At 40.4% G+C, this 25,357-nt stretch overlaps 1 protein-coding gene across 1 annotated transcript in view; it reads left to right on the top strand.

The window, feature by feature from the left end:
• Positions 1 to 6,130: 6,130 nt before the first annotated feature.
• Positions 6,131 to 25,357, top strand: part of LOC128653640 (proto-oncogene tyrosine-protein kinase Yrk-like) — a 316,484-nt gene continuing 297,257 nt past the window's right edge. Inside the window, 1 exon segment of the mRNA XM_053707049.1 lies at positions 6,131 to 6,422. The gene's annotated coding sequence lies outside the window, so the exon portion shown is untranslated.

A 25,357-nucleotide genomic window follows, 5' to 3' on the forward strand; every position in this document is an offset into this window, starting at 1 on the left:
TGCAAATTAATCGTCTAAATGCAAAGGCCTCTGGCTTTACGGTCCTAGCCCGCCGGGGCATTCTGGTTGAAGTCTTGGCCTGCGGATATGACTTCTAAGTCCAGACTCCTTTTTCTTCCCTTTAAGGGAAAGATTTTATTTGGTCCAGGCCTGGACTCCATTATTTCTATGGTTACTGGATAAAAGGGTGCCTACCTACCGCAAGATAAGTTTAAGGGACGACAATCTTCTAATTTTCGTTCCTTTCGTTCTAACAAATTCCAACGACAACAATCCTCCTCCAAGCCCAACTAACCCAAGAGTACTTGGAAGCTGGGTCAGTCCTGGAATAAATCCAAGCAGAAAAAGAAGCCCCCCTGAAAACAAATTGGCATGAAGGGGCGGTTCCCGATCCGGGATCGGATCGTGTAGGGGCAGAGTTGTTGTCCCGGTGCCTATCGAAGAAAGAGGTTTGGGGTTTTATTCAAAACCTTTCGTGGTCCCAAAGAAGGAGAGAACTTTCCGCCCAATTTTGGACCTAAAGTGCTTAAACAATTTTCTCAGTGTCCCTTCCTTCAAGATGGAGACTATAAGGTCCATCCTTCCTTTAATTCAGGAAGGCCAATTTATGACCACTATAGATCTGAAGGACATTTACCTTCATGTTCCAATCCACAGGAAACACTTTCAGTTCCTGAGGTTTGCATTCCTGGACCAGCACTTCCAGTTCATTGCCCTTTGGCCTAGCTACTGCTCCAAGAATCTTTACGAAGGTTCTGGGGGCTTTTCTAGCCATTGCCAGAACTCAGGGTATTCCAGTAGCCCCTTACTTGGACGATATTCTGGTGCAAGCACCATCCTTTTGTCTTGCAGAAGAATTCTCAGGGTACCATCTCAGTCTTCTTTGATCACATGGATGGAAGATAAACTTGGAAAAGTGTTCTCTTATCCCTAGTACCAGGGTGGAATTCCTGGGTACTATAATAGACTCCATATCCATGAGGATATTTCTAACAGACCAGAGACGTTGCAAGCTAAATTTGGCATGTCTTGCCCTCCGGACCTCATTGAATCCCTCTGTGGCTCAGTGTATGGAGGTGATTGGTCTCATGGTGTTCTGGATGGACATCATTCCTTTTACCAGGTTCCGTTTCAGACCTTTACAACTGTGCATGTTGAGTCAGTGGAATGTCTCAACAGATTGCATTAGACAGCCGGTCGAGAGAATCACTCTCTTGGTGGCTCTGTCCAGATCATCTGTCCCGAGGGACATGCTTCTTGAGACCATCCTTGGAGATTGTGACTACTGACGCAAGCCTATCTGGATGGGGAGCGGTTTGGGGTGCCAGGAAGGCACAGGAGTTGTGGACTCAGGAGGAGTCCTCCCTCCCGATCAATATTTTGGAACTACGTGCAATCTTCAAGGCCTTGAAGGCTTGGCCACTTCTGGGTTCGTCCCAGTTTATCAGATTCCAATCAGACAATATAACCGTGATGACTTACATCAACCATCAGGGGGTAACCAGAATTTCCTTGGCGATGAAGGAAGTATCTCAGATTCTGGAGTGGACGGAGGCCCACAGCTGTTCGCTGTCAGCGATCCACATTCCGGGTGTGGACAACTGGGAGGCGGATTTTCTCAGCAGGCAATCCTTCCATCCAGGGGAATGGTCTCTCCATCCCAAGGTGTTTGCAGAGATATGCAGACAAAATAACCTCGGTCAGGGGCGTATTAAGGCATAGGCCAACAAGGCCGGTTCCTAGCCCGACAAATTTTTGGGGGCGGCACTTTTCCCCAGTATCTGCACTGACTGTGGTTATAAGAAAAAAAAATTGTCTGGTTGGTACCTGGGTGGCTTAGCGCCGAGCGGTCACATGACCGGCTGCACTGTTGAGGAAGACGGAGTGAAAACGGAGAGAGAGGAGACTGATCAGTGGACTGCAGGGGCATATTATGGCAGAAAAAAAAATGTCTGGGTGGGACCTGGGCAGCTTACCGCTGAGCGGTCACATGACCGGCTGCACTGTGGAGGAAGACGGAGTGAAAACGGAGAGGAGACTGATCAGTGGACTGCAGGGGTGTATTATGGCAGTCAGTCGTCATGGTCAGACAGTGGAGTTCAGCGCATCAGGTAGGTAAATGTCACTCAGACACTCGCTGACTGACTGATTTCACAAATAAAATGTATATGGCAGGCAGGAGTGAGGAGTCCCTTTTAACTGCTGTAAACAAAGTCTCCCATCATAGCATCATGATCATGGTGACTCCTCTTCAGACTCTTGCAATAGTGTTGACTTTGTGGGGTTAGATCCTGGGAATGGGATTATTTTTTTGTAAAATTTGCAATGGGGTCATTATGGCAAATTGCAGTTCGATTTTAATGGGAGGTAATTACAATGGTAGAAATTATTGGGTGCTTACTAGTGGTAAACCATGTTGAAAGAGTGTTAAGGCTCAGGGCATTGCAGTAGGAGGGATCAAGGTTAAGACTGCTTTTATGGTTAATAGTGACCTGGGCTGGTGGCCAAGTCACCCACAGTATAGCTGCAGCTTTGCCCATGCAATACAGAGTTAATGGCTTGCATTGGGACAGGCTTAATGTGGGTTGCAATGGGACTGAGTAAAGGTTAGGTTGAGTCAGAGTCATAGATAAACTGAAGCACAATTTAAGATCATATCACTCTCTTTGTCTGGCTCTGACTATGCTGACACATCTTTGAAAGGAATGCATGTATTTAAAGGGGCATTAACAACTTTAATATAAAATGAGTCCTTTTTACACAAAAAACAAACAACTTTGCTGTATAGTGTTTTAATTGTTTATTTTGCACCATTTTTCTGTAATTTATCTGAACTTTGTGGGTTTCCCAGTTCCCCTGAGTATATGTGTGTATATATATATATATTACACTATGTGGATTTTTTTTTTAACTGCCAGCCTCTTTTTGGAGCACATTTGTAGTGAAATCAAGTACTACTAGCAGGGTAAAACCCTTGGAAATGCTATTAAAAAAAATAATAATAAAAAATGAAAGTCGATTTAAATTCTGAAAAAATAAAAGATTAAAATAGGCCTAAAAAGGGGGGGGGGGGGAGAAGGGGGGCAGCATAATTTTGAGTGCCTAGGGCAGCACAAAACCTAAATACACCACTGACCTTGGTGGTTTACATCAACCATCAGGGGGAAACGAGAAGTTCCTTGGCATTGAAGGAAGTATCTCAGATTCTGGAGTGGGCGGAGGCCCACAGCTGTTTGATGTCAGCGATCCACATTCCGGGTGTGGACAACTGGGAGGCGGATTTTGTCAGCAGGCAATCCTTCCATCCAGAGGAATGGTCTCTCCATCCTGAGGTGTTTGCAGAGATAAGTGGGGGACGCCGGAGATAGATCTTATGGCATCCTGTCTCAATACCAAGCTACCCAGGTACGGGTCGAGGGATCCCCAAGCAGATCTAATAGATGCACTAGGAGTGCCCTGGAGGTTCAAACTCATATTTTTTTCCTCCATTACCGCTTCTTCCTTGAGTGGTGGCCCGCATCAAGCAGGAACTGGTATCAGTAATCCTGATTGCTCCATCGTGGCAGCGAAGGACGTGTTTCGCGGATCTAGTGGGGATGTCCTTATCTCCTCCGTGGAAGTTACCTTGTCGCAGAGACCTGCTGATACAAGGTCCATTTGTTCATCAAAGTCTAGATTCTCTGAGGCTGACTGCATGGAGATTGAACGCTTCCAGTCAAAAGAAGTTTCTCTGAGAGTGTCATTGATACTCTTATTCAAGCTTGTAAACCAGTTACTCGGTGTATCTACCACAAGGTGTAGAGGACCTACTTATTCTGGTGTGAAGAGCATGGTTTTTCCTGGCACAGAGTTAAAGTTGCCAGGATCTTATCTTTTCTCCAGGATGGGCTGAAGAAGGACTTTCTGCTAGATCCCTGAGGGGAAAGATTTCAGCCCTGTCGGTTTTATTGCACAAGAGACTGGCTGAGCTTTCAGTCGTGCAGTCCTTTGTTAAGGCTCTGATTATGATCAGACCTGTGTTTAGATCTGCGGCTCCTCCTTGGAGCCTAAGTCTTGTTCTTATGGTTTTGCAACATGTTCCGTTTGAGCCTCTGCATTATGTTGACATTAAATTATTATCTTGGAAGGTTCTCTTTTTATTGGCTATTGCCTCTGCGGGCAGAGTTTTGGAGATCTCTGCTTTGCAGTATGAGCCCCCTTATCTGATTTTTCATGCAGATAAGGCAGTTTTACGTACTAAATTAGGTTTTCTTCCTAAGGTTGTGTCAGATCGCAAAATCAATCAGGAGATTGTGGTTCCTTCCTTGTGTCCTAATCCTTCTTCATTGAATGAATGCTTACTTCACAATTTGGATGTGGTTCACGCCTTGAAGTTCTATCTTCAGGCTACTAAGGAGTTTAGACAATCTTCCTCTTTGTTTGTTGTCTATTCGGGAAGCGTAAGGGGCAGAAGGATTCTTCGACTTCCCTATCTTTTTGGTTAAGGAGTGTCATGCTCTTAGCTTACGCGACAGTGGGTCATTGTCCTCCTGAGAGGATAACGGCTCATTCCACTAGAGCAGTGGCTTCCTTTTGGGCCATTAAGAACGAGGCCTCTATGGATCAGATTTGTAAGGCGGCTACCTGGTCCTCCTTACATACTTTTCCAAAATTTTACAAGTTTGATGTTTTTGCTTCAGCTGAAGCAGCTTTCGGGAGAAACGTTTTGCAGGCTGTGGTGCCCTCAGAATAGGGTCCATCTCGTCCTTTTTGTTCCCTCCCGTTATTCGTTCAGTGTCCTCTGGAGCTTGGGTATAGTTTTCCCAACAGTACGGAATGAAGCCGTGGACTCTCTCTATCTTAGGAAGGAAAACATAATTTATGCTTACCAGATAAATTCCTTTCCTTCCGGATAGGGAGAGTCCACGGCCCCCGCCCGTTTTTTCTTGTCTATGGGCGGACCCCTATTATTTATTTTATTCTTCTGGCACCATTTATACCCTAATGTTTCTCCTACTTTTCCTTGTTCCTTCGGCAGAATAACTGGGGTAATGAGAAAGTGGGAGGGATATTTAAACCTTTGGCTGGGGTGTCTTTGCCTCCTCCTGGCGGCCAGGTTTTGTATTTCCCAACAGTAAGGAATAAAGCCGGAAGGAAAGGAATTTATCTGGTAAGCATAAATTATGTTATTTTCAAGGGGGTGATTTTTTTCAATACCCACTATATATGTGTGTGTGTGCGTGTGTACATATGCATGTATTTATATGTGTATTTATGTATTTACAGACATATATACACATATAAACACATACATTCATATCCATATATAGACATATATATGTTCATTGGAGCACTTTGCAGTCAAGTAGTTGAAAACAGTAAAATCATATTTTTGCAACATTCATATTTAAAAAAGTGTTTTACTGTGTATTTACTGTAAATGTTTTACATTCCAATGTTCTTCACATAGGGAAATATGTTCTAAATATTTTTAAATAAACATTCCTATAATTGTCTGCGCGCAAATATGAGAGTTTTTTTTCCGCTTTCCATTGAAGTCTATGGGGGAACACGTTAATGCAGTTGTGATATTCTAAGTACGGCTTACTTCTAGCCAAGTTAACACACAAGCAGGAGTGCTAATTTGCGCACCACTTGTAGTCTAGCCCATAATGTGTTGTTATATGAAGCAACAACAAATTATATTCCTGTGCCGAAAAGAAAAATAATTTTGTTTTTCATACATGTGGGGTCCTGTCCTTGACCACCAATAGAGTTGATGTAGTGGTCATTATCAGTCAGGGAGTTGTGCATGAACATACAGGGATGAGCTGTGCACACACATTCACTTCCTGTTACTTTCAAAATCAATTAAAACAGCTCTAACCTTTTTGTGCAACAAACTTTTCTTTAACATGTATAAACAGCACTCGTTCATATACAATGATAGATTATTATTTTTTGCTCAATATCCCATTAATTTAAAGCTAAATAGGTGCGTTGACAGTTTAAATTCAATCATCCTTGCACTGACACTAAGCAGAAAAAAGGGTTAAATAGGAAAAGAGGAACCTAAAAAAAATGAGGAAGTTTGTGAGAGACAGAGAAGAGAGAGACAAGGGAAAGGAGACAGAGGAAGAGAGAGAAGAAGTAAAGAAGCGCGTACAGAGGAGAGACGGAGAAAGTCCCAGGGCAGAGAGGCGGAGTAGGAGAAAGGAGAAAACAAGTGTTTTAGATTAAAATAATTAGATAGAGAGAAGTAACCATATATAAGGGAAGGTGAGTTAGGGTGGAGAGAGACTGTGAGCCAGAAGGAGACGGGAGGGAGAGATCTCAGAGGGTAGAGAAGGAGGGGTGTGTGAGAACGCTGCAGACCTGAATCAGGAAGAGAGTGAGAGAGACACAGGCACAGCCAGCATAAGTCACCCTGGGACCATTATAAGGTAAGTCATAATTATTATATATTCACACAAATTTGCATGCCTGACTCGTTTATTTAGCTCTCACATGTGTGCCTAATAACTAGGAGGGGCACGCAAATACATATTGGGGCATTTATAAGAATGGCTAAATTCTCTGACTTCTAAAAGAATAATCCATTATAAATCTCTCCAACTCTTAAGTCATCCAAAGAATCTGATTCACTATGATTTGAAATGTTACTTTGCACTTTAGTGAATCAGCATCTTAGAGTTTTTTTTAAAGGAGGGTTATATGAATACATAGGGAATCAAGTCCAATGAATCAAGGGTCCATCCTTTGGTGCAAGCTTTTTGTCTACTGAAATCCAGTTCTACATTTCCTCTGTTATTCTATGTTGCATATTGACTAAGAACATAGGAGTACCCACAATTCTGGAGATTTATGTTTTTGGGTTGATTAATTATATTAAGTAAAATAAACATATGATGTTGCCATTGGTGGAAGCAAATTTGACTGTAGAATTAAAAGATAGAAGGGAAGGGTTAGTTCTGGTATCTTTTGGAAGATGTAGATAAGTTGTTAGCACAGAAAGGAATTGGTGAGGTGGTAGTTATGTTGTGTTGTGGAAGTGGGAAAATCAATAAAAACAGGATGAACCAGGAGGATGATGGGAATGGCGTAGATTACTGAAAATTGTTGTATAATACTCTTGCATACTCTGACTGGGTAGGAAGTAACAAGTGGTATCTTCTCAGAGGAAGTGACAATTTCCTCTTTAGAAAGAATATTTATCACAATTATACATTGCCCCATTTTAATATGTATATATATATATACTCATCGTCATTTTTCAGTGCATTATTGTTATTATGATTGTATAAATTCATAATTATACTGGGTAGTGTACAAATGTTCATTGTATATACTCAACTAATAATAAACTATGTCTGATTCAAGTTAAAAACCAAAGGTCTTCTGGTCCTCAAAATGAATATCCAAAAAGCATCTATCCTTAAGGACCGGATGTTCAAAGAATCGATGTGTCCAACAATAAAACAATCATTTCCATCTCGCAATGTTCACAGCAGGTGAAATGTTCTAAAAATGTGCGCTTTCCGTCACCATACAGATGATTTGTGATACTATTTCGATAGGAAAGTATAGGTCTCAGTACCGCAGAACATTCCAAAATCTTCACTAATGAAGGCGAATGTCAGCAACGTGGAGGGGGAATATTTCCAAAAGATGTTTAATTACCAAATAATGTGCATTTTGTAAATCTGAAAATAGATTGTTTTGTTATACATAATATATATATATATACACATACAAGCTCATTTTAAATTTACATATATTTCTTAAAATGACTCATCTTGCCAATGAAAGAGTGGTGAGACATGTATGTGTGAAAATGTACACGTAAGCTTGTGTTTATTTTTTAGAATATTGAAACATACTTCAGAAATGTCCTCATTGTAATACAAATTACTCTAATGGAACGCCACAGAATGCTTATGTCTTCTCTATGTAGTACAATAACTATTAATAATAAAAAATTAGTAAAAAAAGAAAATAATCACATTATTAATTAATCAATTTGTGCTGGGATATTATGGGTATATTAGACATGTGTATATGGTGTATTGTTATGCATTACATTGTAAAATTGAAAATTATATAATATTTCTACTTTTAAAAAAAAAAGTTTTTGCTGTAGAAAAAAGATTCACAATGTGGGATATTTATATCTCGCAGAAGAAAATGACTGCAATTTTTCCCATGTATGATAGTCGACTTTACAAAGTTGCAAACTATAAATCTGGTTTTTAAAAATTTGCAAGATTTTGTGAGAATTCCGAGAAACTATTAAGCCACTTCAATTACGCTAGACTGTAGGTATTCCCTTTACAGAATGGGGTTTACTTGTAAGATTCCATTCTGTACAACTTCTAAATTGGCATGAATGAAGCGGCTAAACAGTTTTAATGTTAGAAATCTATCAAATTTTCAAAATGTTTTTTTTTATATAAAATGAAGTTAAAAATTATATTATAAACAATTTTACAATGTAATTTGGGAGTAGTAATAGATTTGGCAGTAGTAATAGTTAACAAGCTAAAGATGGGTGCACAATGCAGGGCAGCAGCTTCAACGGCTAATATTATACTAGCATGTATAAAAAGAGGCATTAATTCAAGGGAGGAAAGCATAATTCTGTCACTATATCAATCCCTGGTAAGACCTCACCTTGAGTATGGAGTGCAGTTCTGGGGACCGATCTCAAAAAAATACATTGCAGACCTAGAAAAAGTTCAGAGAAGTGCCATAAAGCAAAAAAGGGGAATGGAGAATTTAAGCTATGAGGAGAGGTTAGACAAACTGGGTCTGTTTTCCCTAGAAAAAAGGCACTTGATAGGTGACATCATTACTTTATATACATTTGTTCAAGGCCCATATACAGAGATGGCAGAAACTCTATTTATTCCAAGAAAATTGTTTGTGATAAGAGGTCACAATTTAAGGCTGGAGGAAAGGAGATTTAATCTTGTGCAACATAATCGTTTTTTCACTGTAAGAGCAATAAAATTGTGGAACTCGTTACCGAAGGAGGTAGTGAATGCCAATACCTTAGATACATTTTAAAATGGTTTGGATACATTTCTGGCTAGAAACAGAATTCAGGGATAGGATTTCTTGTGTTAAATGGGTCACCTTTTAATGGGATTAATTTAAGCTCAACTGGAGCTTTTTTGTAAGTATATTAGATTTGTATAGGTTGAACTCGATGGACTTTGAACTTTTTTCAACCTCATCTACTATGTTACTATGTATTCATATAAATAACACACCACATACACATGTACTTATACCCATATTGCCCCAGTGGAAAAGGATTAATTATTAATTTACAAGTTTAACTATTGTTTTGGAATTACAGAGGTTAAGTTCACGTTAATTAATTGTTATTGTCACTATACACTGTTCAAAGGGATGAATTACACTAACCTTCGCTGCACATGGTGAGACTGATGTATTGAATGTTCCGCTACTAGCAGAAAACCCTCGCATCACACAGTGAAGTGTACTAACACGCCTCTTTGCGAGAGTACCTTGAAACAATAATTCGATCACTTCAGAACATTTCACATGCACTTTTGAATTACGGTGTAGATACCTTTACAACAATATTATGATGAGCATAACATTGTCACATCAGGCTTAAAAGAGTACCTATGTAACCTCTAGGGGGCACTGTTACATGTTCAATGATTAACTATTTAAAAGTACAACATTTTACAATTGTTTTTCTCTATAAATGGGGCAGCCTGGGTAGAATGAGGGTTAATTAATGTAATGTCATTTAAGATCTCATCAATTCTCGCCCATGTCTCCTTAGATGTGTGGCCAACATTGAGATAAAATTCTGGACAAAAGGCAAATAAACCACGTATATGTGGTCCTGCAATTGGTATTAATTCATATCATATACCTCCTGAGTAAGAAATAACTAAAATCACTGAGCACCTAACGTGTATATGTAAGCATTACAGTTGTGAATACAACACTTAAAGTGCCTTGTAGGGATGTGCAGGGAAGACATTTTCATTACAAACAAAAATTTAGTACGAATATTCGAGACCTGTCAAGAAGAGAATCGGGTTAGCGCACTCTCTAGAGTGCATTCAAGTAAATATTTTACCCTTTAAAAGCAATTTAAAGGAAACAATTAAATACTAATGATTTTAGTTTTCTTAAAATTTTGTTGGTTCATTTATTCGGATTTTCGTTTTTCATTTACGAAAACAAATGCACATCCATAGTGCCCTTTACAACTTAAAGAGACAGTCAAGGCCAAAAAAACTTTCATGATACAGATAGGGCATGCAATTTTAAACAACTTTCCAATTTACTTTTATAACCAATTTTGCTTTGTTCTAATGGTATTCTTAGTTGAAAGCTAAACCTAGAAGGTTCATATGCTAATTTCTTAGACCTTGAAGGTTGCGTCTAATCTAAATGCATTTTGACAGTTTTTCACCACTAGAGGGTGTTAGTTCATGTGTTTCATATAGATAACATTGAGTTCAAACACATGAATTTACCAAGGAGTGAGCACTGATTGGCTAAAATGCAAGTCTGTCAATAGAACTGAAATAAGGGGGCAGTCTGCAGAGGCTTAGATACAAGGTATAACTGTGTTGGTTATGCAAAACTGGGGAATGGGTAATTAAGGGATTATCTATCTTTTAAAACAACAAAAATTCTGGTGTTGACTGTCCCTTTAATCAACTGCTTCTTACTCCTGACCATAATAGGTGCCAAGTGTTTTATCACTGCATGAGGCAAAATGCAATCTTTTTTACTAATTTTTTTTTTACTTCCATATTACAGACTGAAAGTAAAATGAATGCACTCAAGTGAAACCCTCAGGATGCTAACATCTGGAGGTTGGATAGCACAGCCACACTAAATCCCTCACTTAGTAGACTTCTATAGAGTTCTACGAAACTCCCAAAGGTGCACCAGCTGAAGACGCGCTGAAATAAATAAGAAGTAGTGGAGTTCTTCACACAGTATAAAATTACCATTTTACAGTTATTTAATGTAAAAAAAAAGTGCTGTTTTTCAGAAAAATTCCATCAACTTTTAATTTGAATTTGTTGCTTCAGTTAACAGAACTGAATGTATTTTTTTTTTTAAAATAAGCTTTATTGAAGTGAAAACAATGTATAAAGTCTTGCTACTCAACAAAAGATTCTATACAGCAATATAGTGGCAAGCAACAATAAAAATATTATATTATACACTTCTAAATATTTTTACTCTCACTCCACTGAACGTCAAGAATGAGAGTTTACAGGATGTGGGTTTTTCCAAAAAATTTTATGAAGATAAAAGAAATAACAGTATATTTGAATCCAATAAACTGAGTACACATGCCTTAGGGAGGGGAGGGTAAAATGGTAGATAGAAAGGAAAGAGAGTAACAAGAGAGAAAGGAAGAAAGGGAAGAAAAATGAAAAAAAAAGAGGAAAGGGGGGGGGGGGGGGGGGGGAGAAGGGAGACCCGTGGCTGCCGCTCATCCGCTGCCAAGCATTGCAAAAAATGTAAATGCCAAATCGCTCTCATCAATTCATAGGTGTCTAGCTTATGAGTTTTCAGATAGTGATATCTCTCCATGAGAAGAACCTCCTCAACCTGGGAATGCCATTCCCCCACTGTAGGAGGATCTTGTGTTTTCCATCTTTTGGGGATCAATTTCTTGGCACTTGTGATTAGTATTAGCAGTAAGGCTAAGTGTGCCTTACTTTGCATTTTTGGTAATGTTAGGAAGAGTAATATTTCTGGTGAATTTGGGATATTTAGGTTTAATGTCTCATTGATTCTACCCAGGACCCCCGACCAGAAGGACAGCAGTCAAGGACAAAACCCCCAGATGTGTAAAAGTGAACCCTGTTCCCCGCAGCCTCTCCAGCCCATTGGGCTCAAGGTTGAGAATATCTTATGTAATCTAATGGGTATCATGTACCATCTGCTCATGAATTTTATATGTGTCTCTTGAATACTTGAGGATACTGATGACCTCTTTGTGAGTTTAAAGCCTTTCATCCAAGACTCGAAATCTATCTCAGAACCCAAATCCTTCGTCCAGCTAATTACGTAATTTGGGAGTGAATCGGTCTCTCGGAAGACTAACAATTTGTACAATAGCGAAGTCAAATGTCTTAGAGCTCCCTCATTAGTGCAAAGCTTTTCGAAAGGTGTAAGCACCCTTCCTAGCTCTTGTTTATGTTTGTTTCTAGATATATAATTTAGTAATTGATTATAATGTAACCATGAGGTAAATATCCAAGGTTGACTTTCTATTAGCTTGTTCTGCAAGATAATCTTGCCATTCTCGACCACCCCGTATACTGAGCCCTCTCGCATTTTATAAGATTTAATCTTTTGGTAGCCTGTTAAGTGATATGGGAGCTCAGAGTTTTCAAAAACAGGTGTCAGTGGGGAATGTCTAGAGGAGATGTGAGTAGAAGTTGCAACTGTCGCGTCCCAGATACTAAAAGTTTCCTCCAGTAGATGATATTTAGATATGGTTTTAGGTCGAAGTATAGGGGGTAACCATGCGAGTGAGCCCACATTATTCATTTTGAGTATTTGTCTATCTAAAAGAATCCAAGCCTTATGCTCGTTATTTTGTGACCATTCCACAATCCTCTGTAACCCTACTGCCTTTCTGTATGAAGAGATATCCGGCAGGCCCAGCCCCCCTCTATCTCTCGGGAGATACATGGTCCGTCTTGATACTCTAGGTCTAGTATTAGACCAGATGAATTGATCAATCAAGCTTTGTATTTGATTTGTATAGCCCCTCGGGAGTGCAATAGGTAAAGTTTGAAAAAGGTATAATATGCGGGGCAGAATGTTCATCTTAACCACTCCTATTTTTCCCAATCAATAGATATATTTATTCTTCCATGAGGAAAGGTTCGCTGCAATGTCGTTCCTAAGGGGTATACAATTATATTTATAGAGATCAGAGGGGTCTGGTGTTAAATAGATACCAAGGTATTTCAACTTGGTCCTCGCTATGGTGAGGCCAAAATCTTTCTGCAAGGATTGTACAACATCTGGGTTGGCGTTTATATTTAATAACTCCGATTTATTTAGATTAAGAAGGAAGTTCGAAGCTTTGCCATCAGAACTGAATGTATTTTTATTAAACTTAGCATGCTGATAGCTTTTGACTTGATCTAATGCTCCTTTGTAGTTTGAAGTTTATAACTTTTATTATTTTTAAGTTATTTCAAACAAATTAGCTTTTGTTTTGCAACAGTCCACAGTCCAGTATAGTTGGTCAGTTATGTCGCCACTTGCCATGCTCAGCAGAGTGCTTGTTCAGCACATTATAAAGTAGCTGCAGTGCAGGAGTCTGACAGCAGGGGGAGCCTGCAATCATTTTAATCAGCGCTGAGTTCCCATTGTACTGGGAATTTTATGGGATATTATTGAAATCTCACAGGATTTAGTTCTAAACTTCCTTAAGGGGACACTCAAGTCAAAATTAAACTTTCATTATTCAGATAGAGCATGCAATTTTAAACAACTTTCCAATTTAATTCCATTAACAAAATATGCACAGTCTTTTTATATTTAAACTTTTTGAGTCACCAGCTCCTACTGAGCATGTGCAAGAATTTACAGAATACGCGTGTATGCATTTTTGATTGGCTGATGGCTGTCACATGGTACAGGGGGAGTGGAAATAGACATAGCTTTTAAAATTGTCAGAAACAAAATCTACTACTCATAAGTTCTATTGCATTGTATTGTTATCTTGCATTTCTTGATTATGCAAATCTACTGTGTTAACTGGTCGTCTAAACTGAGGAAGGAAATAAAGTGACTGTGGTGCACATGCCATATGCACACTTCCTTGCAAGTCCTGGGGCATGGATCCTAATTTGTTGCTTAAAGGGACATTAAAGGGACATGAAACCCAAATGTTTTCTTTCATGATTCAGACAGAGAATACATTTTGAAACAACTTTCTAATTTACTTCTATTATCTAATTTGCTTCAATCTCTTGCTATTATTTCCTGAAAAGCATATCTAGATAGGCTCAGTAGCTATTGATTGGTGGCTGCACATAGATGCCTCATGTGATTGGCTGACTCATGTGCATTGCTATTTCTTCAACAAAGGATATCTAAAGAATGAAGCAAATTAGATAATAGACGTAAATTGGAATGTTGTTTAAAATTGTATTCTCTGTCTGAATCATTAAATACTTTTTTGGGTTTAATGTCTCTTTAAAGTCCCTTTATAATAGAATGTGGCTACTGAGGAATTTTTCTAGTCAGCTTTTTACAACTATGCTGCATCACTCCAAGTGATCCAACATAGAAAGTAATGAAGCTTTCTAGGATAAAGAATCTCACAGAATATACATTTTCATTTTCTGCCATTAAAAATTAAACTGAAATATTTTCACTATAATTTAGCTTGCATTTAGTAACATTAGTTTTCTATCAAGTATTGTTAACTTTGAAAAAACTTCACCTGTATACAGCTTGCAAGTTAAAGGGACAGTAAACACATTGAGATTTTTAAATAAAATGTTTCAAACTTTAAATCTAGGTAGGGGTCTCAGGGGGGAATAGGAAGCTGGGATGGGGTTAACATGATAGGGTCAGTAGTGCTAGTGGGGCTAAACTAATTAGGGTCCTGTAAAAGTTAGTGGGTCCTGTGTCTTTTAGTGGGGCCTGTGTTTTAATGTACCTGATAGTGTCCATTACTCCCTGCCATTTTGGGGGAAAACCTTTTTTCCAATTGCTACCAATAATGAGCTTGTTAGAGATTAGTGTGTAAATAAGTAAATATTGTTTGTGTCTATATGGTGTCCCACCATATATGTATAGGATTGCCTTTCTCTTCGTATCCCCTCCAGCACATAGGCCGGCAGCGAGGCCTGTTCTAGTTCTCGCCATCTAGTAGGGGGGAGATTTGATCCCAGGCTGAAACATATGACAGCATGGCCGTGTCATGATAGAGTCGAACATTGGGGAGACCAATGCCTCCCTGATCTACTGGGGCCTGCAGAATATGTGCAGCGACCCTCAGCTTTTTTTTGTTCCAGATATAATTGGTAAGTAGGGGCTGAAATTCATGTAGGATGTGAGTCGGGACTGAGAGGGGTAAACATCTAAAATGGTATGTGAGCTTTGGCAAAATCATCATATTTACCGCAGCTACCCTACCTAGCCATGAGACCTCTTCATATCTCTTAGATTTAAGTAGTAAGTCAATTTTTTTCAGTAGAGTATTGTAATTGTCACTAAGAACTGTGGCGTTGTCATGAGAAAGACTTCCAGATGACGGACGCCTCTAGTGGACCACTGGAAGTTAAATGCTCTTTGGAATTTCTGCAGTTCTCTAGAGGATATGCCAATGGAATAGGCTTCAGTTTTAGCGACATTGACCTTGTAATAAGAGAATATACCGATGTACTTCAGGAGAGCAAAGAGAGGGGACAGAGAGGTGGAGGTGTCTTTAGGAAAGATTGTCAGGTCGTCTGCGAAAAGGGCTAGCTTTTGTTCTGTATCATGTAAAATCAAACCTTGGATATCTCTCAATCTCCTGATTGCTGAAGCTAATGGTTTGATGGACAAGGTGAATAGTATGGGGGAGAGTGGGCATCCCTGTCTTGTAACGTTCGCAATGGGAAAAGATGTTGTGCAGAATCCAACCCCCATCACTTTAGCTGTCGGAGAAGAGTAGAGGGCTCTGATTGCTGTGCAGAGTGAATTCAGTATTCCAAATGTCATCAGAGTTTGGAACATATAGTCCCATCTCACTCTATCAAACACCTTTTCTGTGTCAAGTGAGAGAGCGAGAAGGGAGAGATCCATATCTGCTGATTCCATAAAAATATTTAATAGACTGCAGGTATTATTGGTGCCTTGGCGGCCAAAGACAAACCCCACCTGGTCCAGATGGACAATGGATGGAATGTGAGTCATTAATCTACTCCCCAGTATCTTCGCATAGATCTTGACATCGACATTTATGAGCGAGATTGGCCTGTATCTCTCGTACAAGGTTTGGTCTTTGCCCTCTTTGGGAATGGTGAGAATACTTGCCTCAAGAAACTCGTTAAGAAGGTGACCATTTTCTGCTGTCTTGCTATAAAGTCTTAGGAAAATCGGTAAGAGATCTGGGGTTTAAGTCTTATAGAAGGAGGCTGGAAAGCCATCAGGGCCCGTGGCTTTATGAGCTTTAAGGAACTTCACAGCTCTCTTAACCTCTTCGATCGAGAAGGGGTGCTCTAGATCTTTAACTGCTTCAGTGGATAGTCGCAGCACTTGAAGAGAGTCTAAGAAGGTCTGGATTGTGTTAGAATGGGGAGAGAGTCATGTCGATTGTATAGTGAGTGGTAATATTTAGCAAAGGCTATGCCTATATCCTTAGGAGAGTAAACTGTCCCTGTGATATAAAACTTTTTCTCTTGTAAGATGTATCGAGTCCACAGATTCATCCATACTTGTGGGATATTTTCCTTCCTTACAGGAAGTGGCAAAGAGAGCACCCACAGCAGAGCTGTCTATATAGCTCCTCCCCTAGCTCCACCCCCCAGTCATTCTCTTTGCCTACTCTAAAGTACTAGGAAGGGTAAAGTGAGTGTGGTGAACTCTCTGGCAGAAAAGGGATGAAGATTTCTGCAAGGAGGATGATGATCTTAGCACTTTGTAACTACGATCCACTGCTGTTCTCACAAGGGCTGAAGAGTACAGGAAAACTTCAGTTGGGGGAACGGTTTGCAGGCTAAACTGCATTGAGGTATGTTCAGTCTATTTTTTTCTAGACAGACTGTGTTATTTCTAGAAAAGGCTGGCAATATCCCCATAAGGGAAGGGTAAGCTGTATTCAGACACTTAGTAGGAATCCCAGCTTGCATAAAGGGCTCATTAGTTACTGGTGACACTGATAGAAAGAAAAAAAAAAAAGTTTTTGTTTTATTGCAAATATTTTTATTGGTGTGAATCCAAGGGTTACTCATGGAGTAAGATTAGGATTTCTAGAATATTGTCCTTTCTCCAAGAAGGATTGGAGAAGGGATTATCAGCTAGTTCCTTAAAAGATGTCCCAGACGTTCAAGCGTTTAGTCAGGCCTTGGTCAGGATCAAGCCTGTATTTAAACCTGTTGCTCCGCCATGGAGCCTAAACTTAGTTCTTAAAGTTCTTCAAGGGGTTCAGTTTGAACCTATGCATTCCATAGATATTAAGCTTCTATCTTGGAAAGTTTTGTTTTTAGTAGCTATCTTGTCAGCTCAAAGAGTTTCTGAGTTTTCTGCTTTACAGTGTGATTCACCTTACCTTGTTTTCCATGCAGATAAGGTGGTTTTGCGTACCAAACCTGGGTTTCTTCCTAAGGTTGTTTCTAATAGGAATATCAATCAGGAAATTGTTGTTCCTTCACTGTGTCCTAATCCTTCATCAAAGAAGGAACGTCTGTTGCACAATCTTGATGTGGTTCGTGCTTTAAAGTTCTACTTACAAGCAACTAGATTTCTGTCAAACATCTTCATTGTTTGTTGTTTATTCTGGTAAACAGAGAGGTCAAAAGGCTACGGCTACCTCTCTTTCCTTTTGGCTGAAAAGCATCATACGTTTGGCTTATGAGACTGCTGGCCAGCAGCCTCCTAAAAGAATTGCTGCTCATTCTACTAGAGCAGTGGCTTCCACATGGGCTTTTAAAAATGAGGCTTCTGTTGAACAGATTTGTAAGGCGGCGACTTGGTCTTCGCTTCATACTTTTTCCAAATTTTACAAATTCGATACTTTTGCTTCTTCTGAGGCTATTTTTGGGAGAAAGGTTCTACAAGCAGTGGTGCCTTCCATTTAAGGTCCCTGTATTGTCCCTCCCTTCATCCGTGTCCTAAAGCTTTGGTATTGGTATCCCACAAGTATGGATGAATCCGTGGACTCGATACATCTTACAAGAGAAAACATAATTTATGCTTACCTGATAAATTTTTTTCTCTTGTGATGTATCGAGTCCACAGCCCGCCCTGTTTATTTAAGACAGGCAGTATATTTTTATTTAAAAAACTTCAGTCACCACTGCACCCTATAGTTTCTCCTTTTTCTTCCTAGCCTTCGGTCGAATGACTGGGGGGTGGAGCTAGGGGAGGAGCTATATAGACAGCTCTGCTGTGGGTGCTCTCTTTGCCACTTCCTGTAAGGAAGGAGAATATCCTACAAGTATGGATGAATCCGTGGACTCGATACATCACAAGAGAAATAAATTTATCAGGTAAGCATAAATTATGTTGTTTTTTTTAAAATAGTTTTTTATTGAGGTTAGAAAGTTGCAGTCACAATCATAATTTGCCTCCATAAAACATCGGCAATATCTTAGACAAGATGTTATAAACAATGACAACTTGTACATATATCACAGGTATGATATTATCGATTGATATGGTCGCGATAAATAGATATAAACCTTGTAGTGCCTCACTATGAATTATTTGGCAAATAAAATAAAGCAAAACCACACTTTTAACTTAAACTTAATAGGAACAATAATTCTCCCAATTCTCATGGAAGCCACATTTGTGCTTCTTAACAGCTGTTGAAACATACACACGGCTAGATTACGAGTTTTCTTTGCATAAATGTTTTGTAGATGATCTATTTATAAAGCCCATAAAGTTTTTTTTTTTTTAAAAATGTATAGTTTTGCTTATTTTTAAGTAACATTGCTCTGATTTTCAGACTCCTAACCAAGCCCCAAAGTTTTATTTGAATACCGTCAGCTACCTTCTCCAGCTTGCTCCTGTTTGTGTAAAGGGTCTTTTCATATGCAAACGAAGGGGGAGGGGGGGAGTGTCTTATTTCCCACTTGCAGTGGGCTTTCCCACTTTTCAACAGAGCTAAACTGAAAGCTTCTAAGTACGTTTTTAAACCATTTTATACTGGATTTTTATATCAGTATCTGTGCATCTTATTCTTTATAGTAGTGTCTATTACATGCAGTTATATGAAAATGAGTGTATACTGTCCCTTTAAGGTAAAAAAGCAGCGTTAAGAGGTCCTAACGCTGCTTTTTTTACGCCCGCTAGTATTACGAGTCTTGAAGTTTTAGGGTCACCGCACACTTCTTTGGCCTTACCGCAAAACGACTTATGTAAACTTCTTACATAAAGTCTTTTTTCTATGGGACTTCCATAGCGCTGATATTACAAGTCTGTCCTGGGAGGCCAAAAAGTGAGTGGTACACCCTCTACCTCCAAGAATCCTAACGCATTTAAAAGTCAGTAGTTAAGAGTTTTATGGTACAACGCCGTAACATAAAACTCATAACTAAAGTGCTAAAAAGTACACTAAACCGAGGCCCTCCCGCATCACAAACGCTATAATAAAATTTTTAACCCCTAATCTGCCGCTCCGGACACTGCCGCCACCTACATTATATTTATGAACCCCTAATCTGCTGCCAGCAACATCGCCAACACCTATATAATATTTATTAACCCCTAATCTGCTGCCCCCAATGTCGCCACCACCTACCTACACTTATTAACCCCTAATCTGCCACCCCAACGTCGCCACCACTATAATAAACATATTAACCCCTAAACCACCGCACTCCCGCCTCGCAAACATTAGTTAAATATTATTAACCCCTAATCTGCCGTCCCTAACATCGCCGCCACCTACCTACATTTATTAACCCCTAATCTGTCGCCCCCAACGTCGCCGCCACTATACTAAATGTATTAACCCCTAAATCTAAGTCTAACCCTAACCCTAACACCCCCTAACTTAAATATAATTTAATAATAAGTTAGCTCTTTTGCAAGCCCAAACCCTAAACTAAAAATAAAACCCACCCAATACACCCTTAAAAAAACACTTACCCCCTGAAGATCGACTTACCGGGAGAAGTGTCAGGTTAGGTAAGGTCCAGAATCAGACATAAATGCTAGAGTGAACTCAAATAACACTCTAGCACACTGAGTATAACCCAGGACGTGACCCCACGACAACTTCTATAAAACAAGGTACTCACACAGAGGGTCAAGTGGTTCTTGAGGTACAGGATAGTAGTACTAGGACACTTGATAGAAGGAGGTGTGGGATCAAGGACAGGTGAAGTCAGTTCAGCAGAGTTCGGCAACTTGTAATCAGGCAGTTCGGGGTTAAACAATAGCGTAGTCAGTTCAGCAGAGTTTGGCAACTTGTAATCAGGCAGTTTAGGGTTAAACAATAGAGTAGTTAGTTCAGCAGAGTTTGGCAACTTGTAATCAGGCAGTTTAGGGTTAAACAATAGAGTAGTTAGTTCAGCAGAGTTTGGCAACTTGCAATCAGGCAGTTCAGGGTTAAACAACAGAGTAGTCAGTTCAGCAAAGTTTGGCAACTTATAATAAGGCAGATTAGGGTTAAACAATACCGTAGTTAGTGAAGCAGAGGTTGGCAACTAGAAATCAGGCAGTTCAGGGTCAAATCCGGTAACAGAGAGATGCGAGTACTCACAGCAGCCACAGAAGAAAACAAGCGGACACCAGGAGATCAGGCCGCCAGAATAAGAAGCCCGCCTGACGTCAACAAAGTAGGACCGCTCAGAATGTGCACAGCATTGCTAAGCAACGTAACGCACAGGACAGAGTAGCCAGAAGAACCGGAAGAAGAGGGGCGATCGTGACAATGCCCCTCCTCAAGGACCCCTCCAGGGGATCCTACCAGGCTTGGCAGGATGTTTCAGATGAAAGGACTTGATGAGAGCAGGAGCATGGATCTGAGAGGCAGGTTCCCAGGATCGTTCAGTAATGGGATATCCCTTCCAATGAACCAAGTAGTATAACCGGCTGCCCCGATACTTGGAGTCCAGGATCTGACTGACCTCAAATTCGGAAGTACCGTCCACAAGGACTGGTGGAGGAGGTTTGAGTTTGATGGAGAAACGATTTTTCAGTACCGGCTTGAGAAGAGATATATGAAATACTGGATGTATCTTAAGGGTCTTGGGTAAGGCCAGTCGATAAGCTGAAGAACAAACCTTGGAAATGACTCGAAAAGGGCCAATGAATCTGGGACCCAATTTAGTACAAGGTTATTTTAGTCGAATAAATTTGGTGAACAGCCACACTTTGTCACCGGTGCGGTGTGAAACCGCTTTACAGCGTTTGCGATCAGCGAACTTCTTGAATCTTCTGGAGGTAGAGAGTAGAATCTGACGGATATGATGCCAATGTTTACAGAGGTCTTTCACAGTGCGATCAGCTCCAGGAACTTCGGTAGCGCTAGGAGTCATAGGAAAAGTTCTGGGTTCAAACCCATAGGCTGCTTTGAAAGGAGAAGTCCGCAAAGAAGAATTTAAGTGGAAACAGGAAGATCAGTGATAAAGCCCATGGATATGTGGGACCAAGGATAATGTGGCATAGGAAGAGGTTGTAATAGGCCCATCGGTAGTTGAGAAGAGTGTTTATTGTTGGCACAAGAGCTACAAGCGGCAACGTAGTCCTTTACGTCTTTCCTCATAGAGGACCACCAAACATGTTGTTTGAATCTCCACAGGGTATTGTTTATTCCAGGATGACCTGCCAGTAGACTGTCATGAGCCCATCTTAGAAGTTTCCGACGGAATTTATGTGGTACATACAGAATTCCCAGAGAAAGTTTGTAGGAAGACGGTACTTGGTCTTGAGCTGAACGAAGTGCCTGCATAGGGAAAGATGATACTTGTGCCAGAACACTGACTGGACATAGTATAGGATCAGTATCCGGTAGAGTATAATTGGTAGATTGGTACTGCCTGGACAGAGCATCCGCTTTAGAGTTCTTGGTACCCGGAACATAGGAAAGTACGAAATTAAATCTAGAAAAGAACAAAGCCCACCGAGCTTGACGAGGGTTGAGGCATTTAGCCGTATGGAGGTACAGGAGATTCTTGTGGTCGGTTAAGATTAGAAATGGTTGACTAGTACCCTCAAGCCAATGTCTGCACTCATCTAAGGCCAGTTTTATGGCCAGTAACTCCTTGTTACCTACGTCATAATTTAATTCGGCTGGATTGAATTTCTTAGAAAAAATCCCCACAGGATGTATCTTGCTGGTGGTAGGGTTACGTTGGGAGAGTACTGCTCCAGCAGCAATAGAAGAGGCATCCACCTCAAGGATGAATTGGAGCTCAGGAATGGGATGACTTAGGATAGATGCTGACGAGAATGCAGATTTCAAAGTTTCAAAAGCCTGAATTGCAGTACTAGGCCAATCTCTGCAGTTTTGTCCCCTCTTGGTAAGGGAAGTGAGAGGAGAAGTGAAAGTCTCGTATAAACTTCCGATAATAGTTGGCAAAGCCAAGAAACCTCTGTAGGGATTTGAGGGTGGTAGGTCTGGGCCAGTCTTTGATTGCCGATAATTTATCAGGATCCATGTCAAAACCAGATTTAGAGATTATATAACCCAAGAAGGGAATAGTATTTTGGTGGAAAGAGCATTTCTCCAGTTTGGCGAAGAGAGAGTTTTCCCGTAACCTCTGGAGTACCAATCTTACATGATGGAAATGTTCTTGTAGGTCTTTGGAATAAATCAGTATGTCATCAAGATAAATGATGACGAAGTGATTTAAGTAGTCTCTGAAGATCTCATTAACAAAGTGTTGGAACACAGCTGGTGCATTGCACAATCCAAACGGCATAACGAGATATTCATAGTGACCGAATCTGGTGTTAAATGCAGTCTTCCATTCGCCCCCCTTAAGAATTCTAACCAAATTATAGGCCCCTCGAAGGTCCAACTGGGAGAAGAGAGAAGCTCCTTGAAGGCGGTCAAATAGTTTAGGGATAAGCGGAAGGGGATTACTGTTTTTCACAGTGATTTGGTTCAAAGCCTGATAGTCGATGCAGGGTCGAAGACCTGAATCCTTTTTGCCAATGAAGAAAAAGCCTGCTCCTACTGGTGAAGATCAAGGACGAATAAACCCTCTGGCTAAGTTATCCTTAATGTATTCTTCCAGAGAAATATTCTCCTGACGAGAAAGGGGATAGGTTTTACCTCTGGGTAGAGGAGCTCCAGGTAATAGATCAATAGGACAGTCAAATGTCCAATGAGGTGGTAATGTTTCAGCCTCTTTCTTAGAAAAAACATCACAAAAATCATGATACTGCTTTGGCAACGAATCCGGGATGTCAACAAAAGCCAAGACAGAACTGGAAGATTTGGAGGGACTGTGCAGACACTGTTTGAAACAAGTAGGTCCCCAAGCTATGAGTTCCCCTTTGGACCAGGAAAAAACAGGATCATGGAGCTGCAACCATGGAAGTCCTAAAATCAAAGGAAATTGTGGAGAAGTGATAACGTCAAAACTGATGTTTTCAGAGTGGAGAATTCCGTTGGAAATGTGAAGGGGTATTGTGAAATATTGAATATATCCAGAGCCCAGAGGTTGACCACTGACCGTGGTAACCTTAATTAATTGATTCTTGGTGAGAAGAGGAATCCAAAGAGAGTCGACATATCTTGAATCCATAAACATTCCTGTAGCTCCTGAGTCTATGAGGGCTTGGGTCTGGATCTTGGCATTTCCAACAGTAAGAGTAACAGGAACAAAAAGCTTGGGATTGAGGGAAGTCAACGGGTTCTGGCTTAACTCTGTCCGTCGATCAGTAGTTAAGCCTTGGCTTTTACTGGCCTGGTAGGACATTCTCTCAACAAATGACCTTTAGTACCACAGTATAGACGTAGTCCTAAAGTATGCCTTCTAAGGCGTTCTGCTTCGGACAACCTGATTGCTCCTACTTCCATGGGTTCTACGGCCTCAGAAGAATTAGAGTTGGTGGTAGACTGACCAGGAAAACGAGACTGAGGACGAAATGTAGATCTAGGATATGGTCGTCTATTCCAGTCTCTTTCCTGAAGTCGCTCAGAGTACCGGGTGTCAAGTTTAATACATAAGTTGATAAGGTCTTCTAAGGATTCTGGTAGATCACGAAATACTAGCTCATCTTTTAACCGTTCGCAAAGACCTTTGCGAAAAGCTGCACATAGTGCTCCATGGTTCCATGTTGTTTCTGTGGCTAAAGTCCGGTAATTCTATAGCGTATTGAGCTACAGAAAGGGAGCCCTGTCTTAGGTTGAAACAACCCAGCTTCAGCTGCGGCAGACCTACCGGGTTTATCAAAAACTGAAGAAAAAGCAGATACAAAGAGGTCCACATCATGAAGCAAGGGGTTGTTCTTTTCCAGGAAAGGTGATACCCAAGCCAAAGCCTTACCCTTCATGAGGGAAATCAAAAAAGTAATCTTTGTAGAAGAATTGAAGAATACTTGAGGATTATTTCTGAAGTGTAAGCGACACTGGTTAAGGAATACACGGCAGTCCTCAGGATTGCCTTCATACTTATCAGGCAATGGGATTCTAGGAGACAGATGTCCCACAGGTTGTGGCGGGTTATAGACAGCAGCAGAACTGGCCGCGGCAGGGGTAGAGGTAGTCTGAGGAGGAGTGGAGAGGTTATGCAACAGAGCAGTAATCTGGTCCAGTTTAGACTCTAGAGACTGCAGGTGTGCAGCATGTGTTCCAAGGAGTTGTCCTTGGAGGGTCACGGCCCTGGATAACTCAGCGGGGTCCATATTTATGGCCCGTTTGTTATGTCAGGTTAGGTAAGGTCCGGAATCAGACCCAAATGCTAGAGTGAACTCAAATAACACTCTAGCACACTGAGTATAATCCAGGACGTGACCCCAGGATGCTCCGCGTCGGATGTCTTGAAGATGGACACGCTCCGCACCGGATGGATGAAGATAGAAGATGCCGTCTGGATGAAGACTTCTGCCCGTCTGGAGGACCACTTCGCCCGGCTTGGATGAAGACTTCTCCTGGCTTCATTGAGGACTTTGGCCCAGCTTGGATGAAGACTTCTCCCGGTAAATCGATCTTCAGGGGGTTAGTGTTAGATTTTTTTAAGGGTGTATTGGGTGGGTTTTATTTTTAGGTTAGGGTTTGGGCTTGCAAAAGAGCTAACTGATCTTTTAAGGGCAATGTCCATCCAAATGCCCTTTTCAGGGCAATGGGGAGCTTAGGATTTTTTAGATAGTATTTTATTTGGGGGGTTGGTTGTGTGGGTGGTGGGTTTTACTGTTGGGGGTTGTTTGTATTTTTTTTTCGGGTAAAAGAGCTGATTACTTTGGGGCAATGCCCCGCAAAAGGCCCTTTTAAGGGCTATTGGTAGTTTAGTTTAGGCTAGGGTTTTTTTTTATTTTGGGGGGGATTTTTTTATTTTGATAGAGCTATTAGATTAGGTGTAATTAGTTTAAATATCTTGTAATTTGTTTATTATTTTCTGTAATTTAGTGGGGGGGGGTTTTTGTACTTTATCTAATTTAATTTAATTTAGGTAATTGTATTTAATTTAGTTAATTTATTTAATTATAGTGTAGTGTTAGGTGT

The sequence above is a fragment of the Bombina bombina genome, chromosome 3 (assembly GCF_027579735.1).
Source record: "Bombina bombina isolate aBomBom1 chromosome 3, aBomBom1.pri, whole genome shotgun sequence".
In the NCBI taxonomy this organism is placed as follows: domain Eukaryota; kingdom Metazoa; phylum Chordata; class Amphibia; order Anura; family Bombinatoridae; genus Bombina; species Bombina bombina.